Source organism: Ailuropoda melanoleuca, chromosome 10, assembly GCF_002007445.2.
Source record: "Ailuropoda melanoleuca isolate Jingjing chromosome 10, ASM200744v2, whole genome shotgun sequence".
NCBI lineage: Eukaryota > Metazoa > Chordata > Mammalia > Carnivora > Ursidae > Ailuropoda > Ailuropoda melanoleuca.
In genome coordinates, this window is record NC_048227.1 from 78,069,186 (window position 1) to 78,087,174 (window position 17,989).

A 17,989-nucleotide genomic window follows, 5' to 3' on the forward strand; every position below is an offset into this window, starting at 1 on the left:
GCCATCAAAATGTTAATGGTGCTATTTCATGGGGATGGCATTCCAAGGGAAAACGAGTAGACCCAGAAGTAAAACACCTCTCCTTTTAAGGGCAGATGAATTTCTTTTTTTTTCCTTAATACTCAATGGTTTTATTCCCTTTCAAAGCATTCCAAACATTACTTTTCCTGATTTTCATGTCAACCTTATGAGTCTGTTAGTATAAGCATTATTACATTTATTTTAAAGATGGGAGGACAAGAGCACATTGACTCACAGAAAATAAATGAAAAACAAACCCATAGTCTCCTGAAACTCATCCTAGATTATCCTCTAAGAGTAGTCCCTGACTTGTAGTCAGCAGAGTCTTTGGAAGCTGGTTCTAACGATATCCTACAGGAAAGCAGGTTATGGTATGAAATAATACATGAATGTGCTTTTTAGAATGTAAAGACCACTTTACATACACTATAGCAAGCCTGTAAAATGCTTTATTATTAACCATGTTTTACAGGAGAGGTTAGGTGACTGGCCTAAAGAATGCAAAGTAAGTGTGCGACCACCGTGGGACTCGGTCTTCTCATGCTCTTTCTGTCACGCCATAGTTAAAGATTTCATCAATCACGTTCAAGTACAGCACCACCACGATGAATAATTTAGGATGAATAAATTTCAGGGTGTAGTTTTTCCTTCTGTCTTAGGATTTCCTCTCCTTTCTGCTTCCCTCTTCTCCCGCAGATTTTCGGATTACATGCTCATTTACCTCCTGAAGTGTACAAATCGCTTTCCCCCTCTCTCATTTGTTTTACAAGTTTGTTGAGGGACTAGACGGCATCTCACACATCCTTGCACCCAACACGATGCCCTGCAAATACAAAGCGCTCAAGAGAGGGCTATCAAGTGAACAGCCGAGTGGAAGAACGAACGGGAGAATGAAAACGTGGTAACATGCCTAAGGTCACACGGAGAGAACAGAGGGAAGTGAAAGCAGAATTCAAAACTCCTGGCTGCAGTTCTGGCGACAACCGGATGCTGCTCAGCTTAACAGCAAGATCCTGAGATGAAAAAGTTCCAACAAATGGCACCAGAGAACCCAATTTAGACCTCTTGCCTGGCTCTTATTTTGTGGATGACACCTGGCTGATTCCATATTTGGAATTCTATTTCCATACAGGATTGAAGTTTGATGAAGTTTGAAATCCAAGCAAAGAAAATGCTCAGTAACTGCAAATGCAAGGTTTGTGCTCTTCTGCCCCCGAAATGTCAGCATCAGGGACGTGCATGTTGCAACCAGCCCTGGCTGGACAGCTGGGGTCTAGCCTCAGCTCTACCATCCAGTATCTACCAGACCTGATGTAACCTAGTGAACATTTCCAGACTTTGGTATTCTCTAGAGCTGACCGATGATGTGTGTGTCGTGTGTGGGTTGTATTAGATAGCCAGTTGGGGTTTTTGATTGTGGGGATTTTTTATCTTATCTTGCCATGCATAACCACCATTCTCTTTTCGATTGCTCAAAGAACACTTTTTCTCAGATTTCACATGCAGTTACGATGGTGGGTTTGCCGAGATCGAAGAGCTGTCAACAAAGAAAGGGCTCAAAGGAATACTGCTAGAATAATGCCTCCTGCCCCGAGTGCTAGAACTTAAAATATTTATTCAACAAAAATATACTGAACGTCTCTGGTGTGCCCGGCCCTGGGGGTATGGGATGAATGAAACAGTTATGCATGCAAAGTTATCATCAATTAGGGTTTGGGTTTAGCAACGTTGTAGAGCTTGAGCGAGGCCTTCTGGAAAAATGGTGGGGTGGATGAGAGGGTGGAAGGTTGTCCAGGAGATAAGGCCATGGATGTAGTAAGAACAGGCACCATTTTGAGAAATTTGGTTATGGAAAGGAGGAGAGAGAGAAATAGATGGGGTGGGGTGGAGAACTGTTGGGTTTTTTGTTTGTTTTTAGTGAGAGAAGACATAAGGGAGAGGCAGAGGTTGAAGACGCACGAAGGAGAAAGGATGGGACTCTTGCTCGTTGAGGTGCTCGTTGAGGTACAGGATATGAAGCAAATGCAGAATTTGCCTTCAGTGAGGGGACACTCTTCTGCTGTAAACCCTGACCAGATTATGGAGAGGTGTTCCTAGAATACCCCAGAAGAAACAGGTTCCCAGGTTGCCAATGATGAACTGCAAGGTCTGCACGACCCAGCAAACCAACCAAAACCTGTGAGATTATGCCCGAGAACCTCTGAGTCCACACTGCCGAGAACGGTGGGAAATACCCGTGTGATACTCTGAGAAGCTGGCATCTTGGCTGACATAGTTTTTCTTCTACAGAACATAGAACGTTTTGTTAGTTACCAGTCTCCACTAGTCTGGAGACTAACACATTGTGGGCAAAGAATTTGCAGTAGGTTCTATGGTAAGATGTAGTTATTGATTACCTAGTCTCAAGGACTGTCAAAACTCAGGTAAATTGTAAGAGGCCTTTGTCCCAGAGTACAGGTCTATATCCTGTGAGGATTGAAGAAGGTGTACTGAGTTTCAAAGATCATCTGTCTGCCAACTTCCCCATCTCTACTGGATGCTTCCAATGCCCCCCAACCCCGATTTTCCTTTTCTCAGGGATACTCTTTCTGGCTCCTTTTGGATACAGGTCTCTGTTGGATCCTACTTGTCCATATGCTTGGGCTAATAAATTTGATCTCAATTCGTCTATTCTTAGATCAAGGCCAGTCTGTGCAAAGGCATTCAAAGACTTACAGTGAACTGAGTTATCCTGTCTACCATTACTATTTTTATAAAATGTTAGGGAGGCATAATTTTCTTTGTCATCAGAAACCTTCCAAAAGATATCACAAAGCTTTGGCAACATCTACGTCTCCGATGGAGTGTATGTTTTCTCTAGTGATTCGTTACCAAGTGTGGATTGGCAGCAGGAGTTCGTCAGTGGCTGGGTGATGCTGGAGATCATCTCTGCCCAGTCCTTGGGAGGCTTCAGAGGTCTTCCAAATGTTTTAACTCTCTCCACTGACTCCTTTGATCATGGGTAAGGCCTGGATTTTATTAGATTTATCAGGGATTGGATACGAAATCCTGCACCAGACACACAGTTAATATAATTTCTTTTACTTAGAATTCTGCTGTCTGTCTAATCTGGTTATCAATTCTCTTTTTCAAGACTGAGTATTAACAATGGAAAGAACAAGTTCAGATGCCCCCCTTCTCTGAGTGATTCATTCCATGTTTACAAAGGAAACAATTAGTTTTTCCATTTCTTTTGATAAACATCCGAATATTTTGACAACAGGTTCCTGAATAGGATACCAAAATTGCATGAATAAATGAATACAATTGACAATCACTGAATATATGCCAGGTACCATAGGTTTTAATATAATATACCTTAGCAGAGACTTAAAAGGATTAGTGCTAGGACTGAGCACCAAATTGAGGTTTCTTCCATGCTACAGTAATTAACAAATGACAGTGAAAGTTTGGCCAGCTCTGTATCCCTCTATGCTGCTTTCCTTTTCATAGTACAAGACAGCATTGGGTTGTTACAATGAAATTTATTCTAACTATTTTAAACAACAGTCTTTCCAATTGTTTCTTCTTATAATCATAGAAGAAAAATGAAATATCTGTAAACACTGTCAGACTACATTTAAACATAAAGGCTTAAAAATGTTTTTTAAGCATTAGGAAGTCCAAAAGAGTTCAGATTTTTCCTTTTATGCTTCCCCCTCCCTGATTCACTTTTTAAATCAAAGCATAGGGGCACCTGGGTGGCTCAGTCAGTGAAGCACCTGCTTTAGGCTCAGGTCATGATCCCAAGGTCCTGGGATGGAGCCCCGTATCAGGCTCCCTGCTGAGCGGGGCATCTGCTTCTCCCTCTGCTTGCAGCTCCCCTTGCTAGTGCTCTTTCTCCTTCTGTCAAATGAGTAAATAAAATCTTTAAAAAAATAAATAAATAAAAGTATAATTTACATGTTGTAAAATTCACCCATTTTAAGGGCATAGTTTGGGTCTTTATATTTTTTCTTCTTTTTTTTTTCTTTTTATTTATTTATTTGACAGAGATAGAGACAGCCAGCGAGAGAGGGAACACAAGCAGGGGGAGTGGGAGAGGAAGAAACAGGCTCATAGCGGAGAAGCCTGATGTGGGGCTCGATCCCATAACACTGGGATCACGCCCTGAGCCAAAGGCAGACGCTTAACCGCTGTGCCACCCAGGTGCCCCTGGGTCTTTATATTTTAACATAAATAAAAATAAGTAAAAAAGTATAACCACTTATTAACATCTTTTTTAAAAATTGCACAAAACATGAATATGGAATAAATTGAGAACGCTGCCCATATTTCTCCAAAGACTCTAAACTTGGATTGATTTATAGGTGTACTGCTTCCTACTTTCTAGGATCAATTTATTCCCAGGTTATAGAAATGAATTTGGAATAGAGAAAAATATTAAATACTGCTCACTTCATTGTATGAAATAAACACAATCCCAATATCAAATAGACACAGACAAGATCCCATAGCCAATCTTACTTAATAATGTGTGTGTGAAAATTTATAAACAAAGGATCTAATAGAATTTAGTAGTATATGGTAATAACCTATCATGTGCAATGGAGTTTATTTTAGGAATACAATGGCAGTTAAATCTAATATTAGGAAACTTACTGAAATAATGTGAATGAGTATGGAATACGAATGTTCTGGAATATGTTCATCTCAAAGTAGGTTATATAAGTATTTAAGGGAATCCCCTCATTTTTTACTTAAATAAAATAAACAAACCTCTTTGTGATGTAAAAATGGAAAGAACACTCCTTAATGAGATAAAGCATATCAATTTGAAATCAACAACCTAGAGCCTATTTATTGCTGAAACTCAAATACATTCCCTTTAAAATCAGAAATACTTTAGGTGATCCTTTATCAATATCATTATTTAATAGCAGTCTAGAATTTCTGGTCAGTGTTATCGTATATAAAACTGGATCAATAGATATATTAGAAAGGAAGTCTCAATATGATTATTTTTGGATGACATTGTATACTTATCATACATCACCATACATAGACAACTCAAAAGACTTGACAGAAAAACTCTAGGAATTAATTGTAAAGTTCAATGAAATGCCAGGAAACCTGATAATGACACCAAAAGTCAACCTTTAAGCCAGAAATGAGTTTAAATATAATGAAAAAGAGAAGAGGCACTCACAAGTGCAACCAATATTTAAACCACACACAAAAACTTTAATAGCAAATGATCAACTTTGGGTTCATAATATTCATAAAATAATCTCAGAGAAATAGTTTAGGAGAAGTATAGACTGTCCTAGTAATGAGCCCTGAGAGAGGAACGGGTGTGGAAGGAGTGCACAACTTCCTTAACATGAATTAAAAGAAGTGTGAAAGCAAATTTTTTCTAGGGGTCTCTTTGAGTATTCCGCAAGGCATTCCAAAGTTATAACCATGCCTAAATGTATTTGGTGAAAGCAGTCTAGAGGCGAATAATATATCTCAGACGTGTGGTTATCTGATGACCTGGCTTGATTTAAAGACAGATTAAGATGAAAGCAGCACAGAACTGTCCTGGGACTGATGGCTGCTGGGATCGGGTGATGTGTGCATGTCGGTTCATTCTACTGTTTGGCCTATTCTGGTCTATTCTTGTGTATTTAAGGTTCTCTATAAGAAAAGGTTAAAAAGCAAACTTAAAACAGCAGCTTTAATATAGGCTCAACTGACCGAGAGAGGGATTTCAGTGGCTTAATCACCCTCCCGGACTTAATACAAAATGCTGTCTATATGAATGTATGTGCTTTTTTTTTTTTTTCCTAGGGAGGAGGTCTAGAACTCTGTTCACATTCTTAGGAGTCTATTTTACTAAAATAAGAGTAATTGGAGTAAATTGCTTTCCTAACTTTTGGCCAACCCTCCATGAGGATTATTTCTTGCAACTATTGTTTTTACTAGAACTTAAAAAATAGAGGTTGAGGGCACCAACTCTTGGTTTTGGTTCATGTCATGATCTCAGGGTCATGGGATCGAGCCCCAAGTCAGGGCTGCACTCAGCATGGAGTCCGCTCGTCCCTCTCCCTCTGCTTCCCCACCCCTTCTACTCTCTCTCTCTCTCTTTAAAATAAATTTTAAAAAACACACATTAAGAAAAAGAAATAAAGATTGTAAGGCTATGATCTCTGGCACAGACCCTGAGGTACAAATGGGACTTGCCAAACTGTGAGTGTTCTTGGAATCTTTGTGGAGGAAGAATTTATGATTGAGGAACCTAAGACTAGAGGGGAAAACAGAGTTGGGGGCGGGGGGATTGAGGATGCAAGTGAAGTCCTGAAAGCTGTTATAATAGGCTGTCAACCTATTAAAACAACATAAATTGGGCAACATGTTAAATAAAGCAAGCAAAAGTGACATTTCATAAATCCTAAAAGAGTTAATTATGGGCATTATAAAATTAATTCCCACTTACCATTTCTAACTCCGCAGAACTTATTCATCATCCCCTATTGAGCTGCTTTCCAATTCATTTTGCTTTGCTGCTGATAATATGTATTCTAAAAAGCCCTCCTCCTCCCTGCCTCCCACTGCCTAGTTAGTTTCATTCTTGGTCCCAATGTTCAAGACCTTTTAAGTTTTGTCACTAGAAGATGTTGATTCCCTCCTCCCAGGCCCACGATGTTCTAGAGACAAATAGAGCGAAATAGCACCTCTTAAGAATGTTCCAGTGCCCTCTTTTAGAAAAGACTCAGTCCTGTGATGATTTTTTTTTCTCAACTTTCAAATTATCAGGGACGGTTTCATTAGAAAAACTCCTACTCTGTCACTTTGTCTCCTTTCCTTTTATAAGCAAATGGTTTTTAATTAATGAATAAAATCTGGAAGTCCAGCTGTGATGGTGATGGTGATGATGACGATGACAGTAACTGATCATTACTCTGGGATGGGCACTTTTCTCTGTGCTTTGCATGTATTAACATGTGCAATTCTGGTCAACCCTACAAGGGAGTGGCCGAAACATTATCTGAGACCTAGTAACAGGGAAAAGAGACAAGTGGGTGTCTTTCCAGGGCAAGGCTGGGCTTGTCTTGATTTTCTGGACTTGTCTTGATCTTCTGTTGCCTGAACGGACTATTTGCAGCTCTGCTGAGGCAGAAGTTAACTTGTAGATTTGTGTTGAGACACAAAGAATTTCTCTGGGTTGGTGGGCAAGTGGAGGGGGGACGTGGTAATCCCAAAGGTTATGGTTCATTGCCCTCTGGGACATTAACCTATTTTTGTTTCTAACCCTGCAGTCTTAGCTGAACATCTGTTTATTACAATGCCTATCTTCTCAAAACTCTTTGGGCCACTTTTATCATCATCTTACTGTTCCCTCATTAACTAATGATTTAATAAAACCCATGATACAGTCACTTTTCTAACCTTTTGAAAATCATACTCTCAACACTCAGTGTGTTGCATCCTAACTTCTTAATGATTGTGTACTTTTCTGTTGTGTGGACCCCAATCAATTTACTCAACTGATTCCCCCATTGTAGGGTACTGAGGTTACTTCCAATACTTTTCCTTTCAAGAAAAACGTGCTATAGGAAATATTCAGTAGCTAGACAATGACAGTTGTTCAATTATAACCACACAAATGAAAAAGATTGTACCAGTTTATATTTCAACAGAATCTGAGAATACCCACTTTCACATTTCACAAGTCTTTTCCCTGAGTGAGCCTCAAGAAGACTCATACATGTAAATCAAAAAGGAGGGATTGATGAAAATGCGTAACTAAAATTTTGAGGAAAGAGAATTTAGAATTGGGGACAATTTACTGCACTATGTATTAAGGGCAAATTCTGTGACTTAAGAATCAACTGAGAAGGTTTGACAATAAAGTTATTTTCTAACTAATCTTTTCTCTTTTTTAAAAGATTTTATTTATTTATTTGAGAGAGAGAGACAGACAGTGATAGCGACAGAGATCACGAGCGAGCGGGGAGGAGAGGGAGAAGCAGGCTCCCTGTGGGACTCAATCCCAAAACCCTGAGATCACGACCTGAGCTGAAGGCAGATGCTTAACTAACTGAGCCACCCAGGTGCCCCTTTTCTAACTAATCTGATATTTGTGCCTGGATGGCTGCCTACAGATAGGGCAAGGGATTATTCATAGACAGAATCAACTTCTTTTCCTCCTTTATTTTTTTCTCTTTCCTTTCTTTTCCCTCCCTCCCTTCCTTCCTTTTTTCCCCCCAAAACATATCTAGATGCTCTACAAAACAATGGATAATAAAAGCCACAAATTTTTATGTCATCAAGTAGGACAACAGCAATTTTAGTGTGGAAAATACAGTATTTATTATGAACACCTAACTATGTATGGACTTGCACAAATAACCTAGGGAGTACCTAATTTTTAAAAAGATTTTACTTATTTTGAGAGAGAGAGTAAGGGTGGAGGAGCAGAGGGAGAGAATCTCAAGCAGACTTCTCACTGCACATGGAGTCCACAAGGGGCTGGATCTCATGACCCTGAGATCATGACCTGAGCTGAAGTCAAGAGTCAGATGCTTAACCAACTGAGCCACGTGGTGCCCTGAGAATACCTAATTTTAAGCCATACTGTTTCGTTCACATAACCATAATCTATTTTATTGTGGAAGTTAAAACTTATTTCCTGAAGTTAAATAAAAAGAAAAAAAAAGGTATGTGAATTTAAAAAGATTTTAGTAATTACATGTTTTGACATACATAGAACATGGCAATTTGCACTATCTTATCTATCTAGGACTTAATTCTATTTTCAAGACATCCGAAATGTAAATTCTTTAAGCCTGTGGTTTCTTTTTTTTTTTTTTTAAAGATTTTATTTATTTATTCGACAGAGATAGAGACAGCCAGCGAGAGAGGGAACACAAGCAGGGGGAGTGGGAGAGGAAGAAGCAGGCTCACAGCAGAAGAGCCTGATGTGGGGCTCGATCCCATAACGCCGGGATCACGCCCTGAGCTGAAGGCAGACGCTTAACCGCTGTGCCACCCAGGCGCCCCTAAGCCTGTGGTTTCTTAAAGTCAACCGTGAGAGCAAGTCCCAAAACATCGCTATCACTACTGCTTGTCTTACAAACTTTTAGTGCTTTACGAATATTTGTTTTAATGTTTAGTGAGTGATGTCACTAAGCCAGACAAAGAGTGGGTTACTGGAAATTTATTCAGGGCTCACAGAACTAAGAGGAGGAAGAAAGGCAGATGCAAGGAAGAGAACCCAGTGCTTCCAGAAACAAGCTAAGTGTTTTGTCTTCTTGCTACCAAAGAATTTCTCATAGAGTGAAAGCATTGACAATTTGTCTTGAACGCTCACAGTTTCCCTTTTAGTTCCAGAGTGTTGGGAGGGAAATATATGTATATTAACTAATTTAAACTTATTGATAGACTTAATCTTGAACATGAACCAACCTAAGGGTCTGAAGGTAAATCAGGCAACCTTTGCCCCCATCTCTGAGATTCCCCAGGGAGGCTGGAACCATGCAGAGAGAGGAGGAGAAGCCAAGCAGTTGATCACTGAAGAACCAGAGATTGCAGGAGGCAGTGCTCACATCTCACCAAATTGCTAACCTGGTAACAGAACTGAGTTTGAAAAAAGCAAAACAAAACACTCTTGGCATGCTATGCCAGGATCTGCGTGTTATTCTTTTGTGTGTTTACTGAATTTCCGCTAAAAGCACTTAGCTCCTTCTGGTCCTTAAACAAGGTCCGGGTTTTCATAACCATTAAGGTGAACAACAACAAAAGGGTTGCCAATGTTGTTAACCTCAGCGATCAACTATCCAGATGTTGGGGGATGTTTACCAGAAATTTTCCCTAATGAGCCAGACGATTTGACACAGGTTATGGGTGTTGCTAGAAAGGCTTTCTTGGAAATTTGTTCAAGAATAGCCTCTTTGACAAAAGGATCTGACCTCAGGCCTGAGACCTTAAAGATTTATTTCTAACTGAGACATTTTCAAGATTAAAAGATAAATTAAATTGAGTCCAGAGCAAGGGTGGAGTTTGAAGGGTTGAATTTTTCTGCCAGCTCTAGAATATAGTTTTAGAACATGTAAGTGGAGTTTTAATGCACAGAACAGACTAGGTCAATGAATAAATATACATTCATCTCTAGAATTCATTCTTTACCCAACACGTTAACTGCAGATCTCTGCATACCTGTAGTCCTATGAAAAATATTTCAGCTGAAGAAAGGGGGGTATAGTATAATGATTTTTCCAAACTTCTCTGTTTGATTTCCTTCAGGAAATCTGTGTTCTCTGAAGTTTGGCATTCACCAGAATCTGCCTGATGCGACATTCCTCACGTCTCCATGCCCAAAGACCAGCCCAAGGTTCCAGCCCAGGTACGACAGGCTCTGGGGCATCCACAGGAATCCTAGAGCTGCCACTGTTTTGGGTCTCCTGGGTGTTGCTATTGTAGTATCAGGCTGAAGAAGAATTGTAGGAGAACCATAAGAAGAGACACTTTAGGGGAGACGCTGGGCCAATCCAGACACCTGAAGGCTTTTTCTGAACGGGATTATATATAATGTGTTTATAAGCTGTGGGTGTTGGAAATGTAGTTATTTGTCCTAGAATGAGGTAAGAGTGGGATTTGCCTCTGTGAGAGAGGACGTAAAAGTTGAGATGGCTTGTCTCAAAACAAGTATCCGAATGTGTTTTTTCTTAGGTCAGACATCGGATTTAACGTTACCCTCAGTTGGACAATTAATTAATTTCAAGGCTGCATTACACTTTCCCACCTTTCGGGTAACAGCGAAAACAAGCGTAAGGGTGGAAAATGGAAGCTAAGTGGCGCTTCTCCAACTGGGGTTCTCGAGAAGAGGACTGTGGCTGAGGGGTGTGGTCAGGAGTGCTCGGGAATCACAGAAGAGCCTTCCAGGTCAGTGTCGGCAGGGGGATGTGTCGCTACTCCACACCCTGGGGAGGAAGCGACACATCTCCTCCAGTGACACCAACTGGAGACAGACCTTCATCTCCAGGCCCTTCCCGAAAGTCTCCTCTTCAACCTTCCAAGATCTGAAGTGAGACTCAGAAGAAAAGGCCAAAGAAGTTTTCTTGTGAGCGGAAGGCTGGATCCAGGGGACACTTTGGGACATCCTTAGAAAACTAATATTAAAAAAGTCTGAGACCCACTGTGTCCAAATCATGTCACCTCGGATCCTGTAAGTTGTGCTCTGAAATAACAAGGTTCAGGGCAGGAGTGGCTTTCCAACCGAAGTCCCCTGCCTTTGGAGAAGCTCTTCCCTGAACCTAATTTGATTTTTCTGCATGTTCCCTGTGTTCTTTTCATTTCTCAGAAACCAATTTCAGAGGTAAATAGCTGCCTGTCAACTTCACAAACTAAACAAATGTCATATAATTGTATAATTCTTCACTATTTCCCAATTCTTCTTCTTCTTATGCCTCAGACTGCTGAAGGAGCAATTTATCCACGACATTAGCTTGTTGATCTAAATCCTAGGCAACTTAGTTTCCAAAGAAATTGACATTTATATTCTTTAAATGTGATATTGCAAATGGAAGGCTAGTATTTATTGTGGAAATAAGTATTTCAAGCACATGGGTTTATTTCCAATTTCCTTTCTTCTCATTATTTCTTATTTTTATTCTGATATCTCCAGATTATTGCAGACTTTCTTAAAAAAATTTTCATATTTAAGTATTTTCTGTGATGATTTCTAATCCTGGTCAGAAATACAAGATGAAATAGATAGATTTCAGGCCTTGTTTGGCACCGCATATAAATATGAAGGCCCATGGACAACTCTTTTTATACCAGTTCCAAACAAACACTAATAAAGTTAGCTTTAAAATGCATAACATTAGTTATAAACTCCTGAGGTTTGAAAAAAGCTGTTGAAATTTTTAGGCGGATTGCACAGCTGAATACCAACAATGACAATAAAAGTTCTAAGTTGAAATAAGCTCTTTGCACACATTCTTTCATTTAATCCTCACAACACGTCGTGAAGTGTGTGTTACAAATAACGAAACTGATGTTTAGAAGTTAAGCAATTTATCTCAATCACTCAGCTAATAGGGAGCAGATTCAAAGTTTGAATTCACAGTTTTGGTACCAATGCTTTATACTCCTAGAAAGTCTCCTCAGCCAGAGTTAGAATAATTCCTATAGAAATAGCCATACCTTTCCTTAAGATTCATCAGATCTCCTTCTTTGGTTTTCAAAATTGTTTGATTTCTTAATTTAAAATTTTGTCTATATGAATTACCATATGTGATGATATTTAGCATCAAGGAAATAGGCTGATAGATGGTGTGAGTACCCAACCTGATCCCCACAACTGTTAATGAAGTTCATGGGGCGCCTGGCTGGCTCAGTTGGAAGAGCACATAACTCTTGACCTCGGAGTCGTGAGTGCGAGTCCCATGTTGGGTGTAAAGGTCGCTAGCTAAATAAATAAATAAATAAATAAATAAATAAATAAATATTTGAAAGAAGTTCATAAAAGTTGTCTTTGCAATATACCTAAGTTCTAACGTGTGGTTGTAATGGCATGATTAGAAACTGAAGCTACACTGTGTCTACCTACCTTCTAACTATTTTTTTCTAATTCTGTATTTCCAGGTGGTGTACATTTTGTTGTCTTATGCCTGACTTTTTCCTGGGTAATTTTTGCAAAGGCCCAGGCATTTTTCATGTCTTTGAAATCAAATCTAGTTCAAAGTTCCTCTGACCTTAATGGCTTATTCAGTGAATAACACACCCTGACCACTTGCAGAAACACGCCGTCTAGGTAACATGCCTCGTGAATTCATTGTTGGCAAAAACAGATGATGGTAACACAGCTTTCTTACTCTTTTCTTTTCATGCCATTGTATTATTCCATTCTGGGTGTGTATATATCTTATTTGGGATTAAAAATCTGATTGTGCCATTATTTAGTTTTATTTATTAGCAGCTGAATGATCTCATTTATGACAAATCAGGATTCTATTTTTTTTTTTGCACCAAAAAAGCAAATAAACCATTTTTTTATTGTGGTAAAATTCACATAATGTAAAATTAATGATTTTTATTTATCTTTTAAAATTGTGGTAAAATACACATAACATGGACTGTACAATTTTAACTACTTAAAATTTTTTAAAATTTGAGTATTGTCTACACACAATGTTACATTAGTTTCAGGTGTACAACACAGTGACTCACCTCTACAAGTTATGCTGTGCTCCCCACAAGTGTAGCTCCCGTCTGTCACCTAGAAGTTATTACGCTAAGAGAAATAAGACTGAGGAAGACAAATACTGTCTTAACCAATTTTAAGTGTCAGTTCAGTAGCGTTTTATTTTTAAACAACATTTATTTTGTTATATTAGTCACCATACAGTACATCCCCAGTTCTTGATGCAATGTTCCAGGATTCATTACTTGCATATAACACCCAGTGCACCATGCAATACATGCCCTCCTTAATACCCATCACAGGACTATCCCAATCCCCCACCCCCTTCCCCTCTGAAGCCCTCAGTTTGTTTTCCAGAGTCCACAGTCTCTCATGGTTCATTCCCCCTTCTGTTTACCTACCCCTTCATTCTTCCCTTCCTTCCCCTAACGATCTTCCTATTTCTTATGTTCCATAAATGAATGAAACCATATGATAATTGTCTTTCTCTGCTTGACTTATTTCACTTAGCATAATCTCCTCCAGTCTCGTCCATGTTGCTGCAAATGTTGTGTAATCGTTCTTTCTGATGGCTGAGTAATATTCCATTGTATATATGGACCACAACTTCTTAATCCAGTCATCTGTTGAAGGGCATCTCGGTTCCTTCCACGATTTAGCTATTGTGGACAATGCTGCTATGAACATTGGGGTGCATATGGCCCTTCTCTTCACTATGTCTGTATCTTTGGGGTAAATACCCAGTAGTGCAGTTGCTGGATCATGGGGTAGCTCAATTTTTAACATTTTAAGGGACCTCCACACTGTTTTCCAAAGTGGCTGTACCAACTTCCATTCCCACCAACAGTGTAAGAGGGATCCCCTTTCACCACATCCTCTCCAACATTTGTTGTTTCCTGCCTTGTCCATTTTTGCCATTCTACCTGGTGTAAGGTGGTATCTCAAGGTGGTTTTGGTTTGAATTTCCCTGATGGCTAATGACAATTCAGGATTCTAAGTAATTAATGGGATAGTATCAGATTCCAAGTATGTGTCTTTTTATTCCTCATTTTGGTCCAGAAATAGAACTTAATGTTCAGAAGGATAAAATTACCTCAACCGATGTTCAGTACACAGTACATTCACCATTACAGTTTCTTCGGCTGCTTTGAAGTTCTCTGGATTGGTACATATTTGATTTTGCTTTCACATCTACCACCAAGATCTGGTCTCATACTGTTGAATCAAATAACCATCGTAGAAATTTAAAAGATGACCTTTTGACTTTTTATTGTATTTTATATTATTGTTGTTCAATAAAGTTTATTTAAAAGAAAAGCTAATATAGAAAAGAACCCATGGGGAGTATATCAGAATTAAATCTCATGTTCTTTGCAACTTCCCCAAGGCTAGTTTCCAACCTACACTGTTTTCACAATAAAGCAGCTGATTTCACATAACATCTGTCGCTATGGTGACAATAGGACAATGATGGCTGGAAAAGCTAATAGTGTTTTTCTAACTTGTCTTCTGGAATGTGCAGCAGACAGCAAGAGGCAGCAAAGCGATTCCTGCAGGGTGAGGTCAGTGATGAGCCCATCCAGTGAGGCATCATCTCTTCTCCAAATCAAGAAGGACAAGAGTTTTGCCAACCCATACTTTCACATTTCTGCTTAAGTGTCCAGCATTTCACCTGTTTGCCTGAATTTCTTGAGAAGAAATCAAAAGAATAACAATCAGGATTGCTAGGAAGAACATGATGGAAGGGAAGAAAGAGGGATGGAGAGATGAAAACATAAGTAGCACTGTCATGACTCCAAATGATCTGAACTGAAGTAAGCCCCGGGGGAGGGAGAGAAGGGGAGTGGGACTGCATCAAAGAGTAAGTGGGGAGAAACAGAAGAAGGCATGGAGGTGTGGCTTGCCGTCAGCAGTGGCATTTACAGCCTGTGTGACTAACAAGTTTAAAAGCATTAGCTTTTTATGTGGTAATCTGCACGTGCCTCTGGCTGTGTAGCGTTATTTGAGCACAGATGGAAATATGGAAGGGTACATGGATGCATGTAAGCAGTTAGCATGGGTTACCTTGGAGATGGGGTGTCTGTGAGGGAAGGCGAGGACAGAGGCAAGTGGGTGCCAAGAAAAAATCAGATGAAGCTCGTATGTGATCACAGTGTTGAAGGTCTCTAAGATTATAAAAAGATGTAGGAAGAAACGAACTCTCCTACAGACTTCGGAGGGGCTTACTTAGCGCAGACGAATCCGTGGCACTTGGTAGAAGGTGTTTTGCCTGGGCATGTCAAGGCAGGGGCTGATATGGACCGGAAGACCGTATGGAGGCTGTTCTAAGACTCCCCCGATATTTAGCTGCAGATTCTTTTCCCACAATTTTCTTATGCTTTTTTTCTGGGGAGCTGGGGGGTGGGCCTTGATGGAAAGATAGGGAAACCTTGGTGAGGTAATTTTCTGGAAAGATAACAGAGCCCTCATTATACCTAAAGGTGAAAACAAACAAACAAACACCGCTGAATGATTTGAAAAACCTAAAAAAGCTCTCTGTTTAAAAATACCTTACTTATAAATGCCTAAAATTTTACTTACAGTTAGGCAAGGGATGGTAAATAGGTTTCAATTCACAGGCATCTCCATTCCACTGGTTGTCTCTATCTAGTGTTCTGTCAAACCATTCCAGAACCTAGTGGCTTAAAACAACAACAAACATTTTATGATGACTTGGCTTCTGTAGGTCAGGAACTCAGGAAGGGCTCACGTGAATGTCTCCCATGAAGGACAGTCCGACAGTGATTAGGGCAGTGGGGTTCTGGAGCAGCTGGTGACCGACAGGGCATCTCTCTCTCTTTTTATATAGCTACCTGTGTCTATTGATTGATCAAAAGATTTAAACATAGATAGTCTCTTTGCAAGGCTTCCTCATAGCGTGGTGGCCTCAGAGTGATTGAATGGCTGAAGACAAGGACACGTGTTCCACCGTTAAGAGCGAGCATTTCTGCTAGGTAGCCAGAAGCTGCGTCATCTCTTATGACTTAAACTCAGAAGGCCACCAGAGTTGTTTCTGCTACATTCTGCTGGTTACAAGTGAGCCACAAATCCGCCAGGATTCAAGAGGAGAAGAATTAGACTCCACGTCTTGGCTGGGGGGCAACAAGATGCTGGAAAGCTCGTGGGAAGAAAGATACAGCTGTGGCCATCTCTGAGAAGCCCCATTTGCCGAAGGTGCTTTATTGAGAAGGGTTTTGGGCCACGCCCACGGCGTGTGGGAGTGCTGGAGTGTTGTAGGGGGTGGCGGTGGGTGGGGGCGGCGGTGGGTGTGTGCTGCAGGCGCTGAGAGCCTATGACGCCTGTGTCACCTGTGTCACGTATTTGCCCTCCTTGCATTATGCACTTTCCCCTCTCTCGCCCTGTTGTCAAACAAAAGTGCCCTTGCTAATAATATTACCATATTATTTTCTTCTTTGTCAAAATAGATTAAGTCTGCAAACAACAAAGACAAAAACAAAACAGAGTCCCCACAAAATCCAGGGTGACTTTGAGAATGCAGCATGGCAAGAGGGAGTGTAGAAAGGGTTTGGGAAAAAAATAGCCAAAGGCTGGCTCTGGAAGGTGTGGTAGGAACCTACAGTTGTAAGGTTATGAATGCAGAGAATAGCTGCATATTTTTGGGTGCAGAGTGCAGTGGGGTAAACTTCCTGGGAAAAAAGAATAAGTTACAAAATTTGAGAGAACTTTATACAGAAATTAAAAGCTTCAGTATGACAAAAGAAAACATTAAAAAGTCAGAAGACAATCACAGAGGCTGGAGAAAAAATGTTTGCGATACACACAACAAAGGATTATATTTCAAAGAGCTTCCAGCAAATGTGCAGGCAAATTATAAACAACCCAATAAAAATATGGCCTAAGGATATCAACAGGCAGTCCACAGAAAAGAAAGGGAACATGTCCAATAAATATATGAAACTTTGTCATCTGGAAGTACAAATTTAAAAAAAAAAGAGCTACTATTTTTAACCATTAGATTCCAATGTTAAAAAATAATGACAATATTGGGGTGCCTGGGTGGCTCAGTTGAGTGTCCAACTCTTGATTTCAGCTCAGGTTATGGTCTCGGGATTGTGGGATTGAGTCCTGCACCTGGCTCAGCGTGAAGTCTGCTTGAGATTCTCTCTCCATCTCCCTCTGTCCCCTCCCCCTGCTCACTCTCTCTCTCTCTCTCTCTCAAATAAATAAATAAATAAATAAAATCTTAGAAAAATAATGACAATATCAAGTGCTGGCTAGAGTATGAGGAACTGACACCATTATTGGCGTGACTGTGAATTGCCAGAACTTACACAGAAGTAATCTGGTATTTTTATTAAAATTGACAATGCATATGTTTTTAACACAGCAATGTACACCTTTGAGAATATATTCAGAAGAAAAAATTATTTACTTATAAATTTAATGCATTAAGAATGTTTATTATGACAATTTTCTTATTTACAAAAACTAGAATAAAGTTAAAGACTTGTCAATAAGATAGTGACTGGATTTTTTAAATTATGGAATTTTAGTCTATAGAATACTATGTAGCCGAGTAAAATATAGAGCTATATTTCTACATATGTCTTAAATATATATCAATATAGAATTAAGTAAAAAAGCCACAGAGTAATATGTATGTATAGATTCTATAGTTTGTAATACATGTAGCATAAAGAAAATGATAAATATATGTGTTTATGATTAGTTAAATAAATGAACTATAGAAGGACTCACTTGACATTATTAGTGGGATTAACAAAGGGTTATTAATGC

At 39.6% G+C, this 17,989-nt stretch overlaps 1 long non-coding RNA gene across 1 annotated transcript; it reads left to right on the forward strand.

The window, feature by feature from the left end:
* The first annotated feature begins 1,071 nt into the window (after nt 1–1,071).
* Nucleotides 1,072–11,045, forward strand: LOC117804062. The gene is made up of 3 exons (XR_004628250.1): nt 1,072–1,216; nt 10,288–10,387; nt 10,714–11,045. It is a non-coding gene; the product is annotated as an uncharacterized LOC117804062 (long non-coding RNA).
* Nucleotides 11,046–17,989: the final 6,944 nt, after the last annotated feature.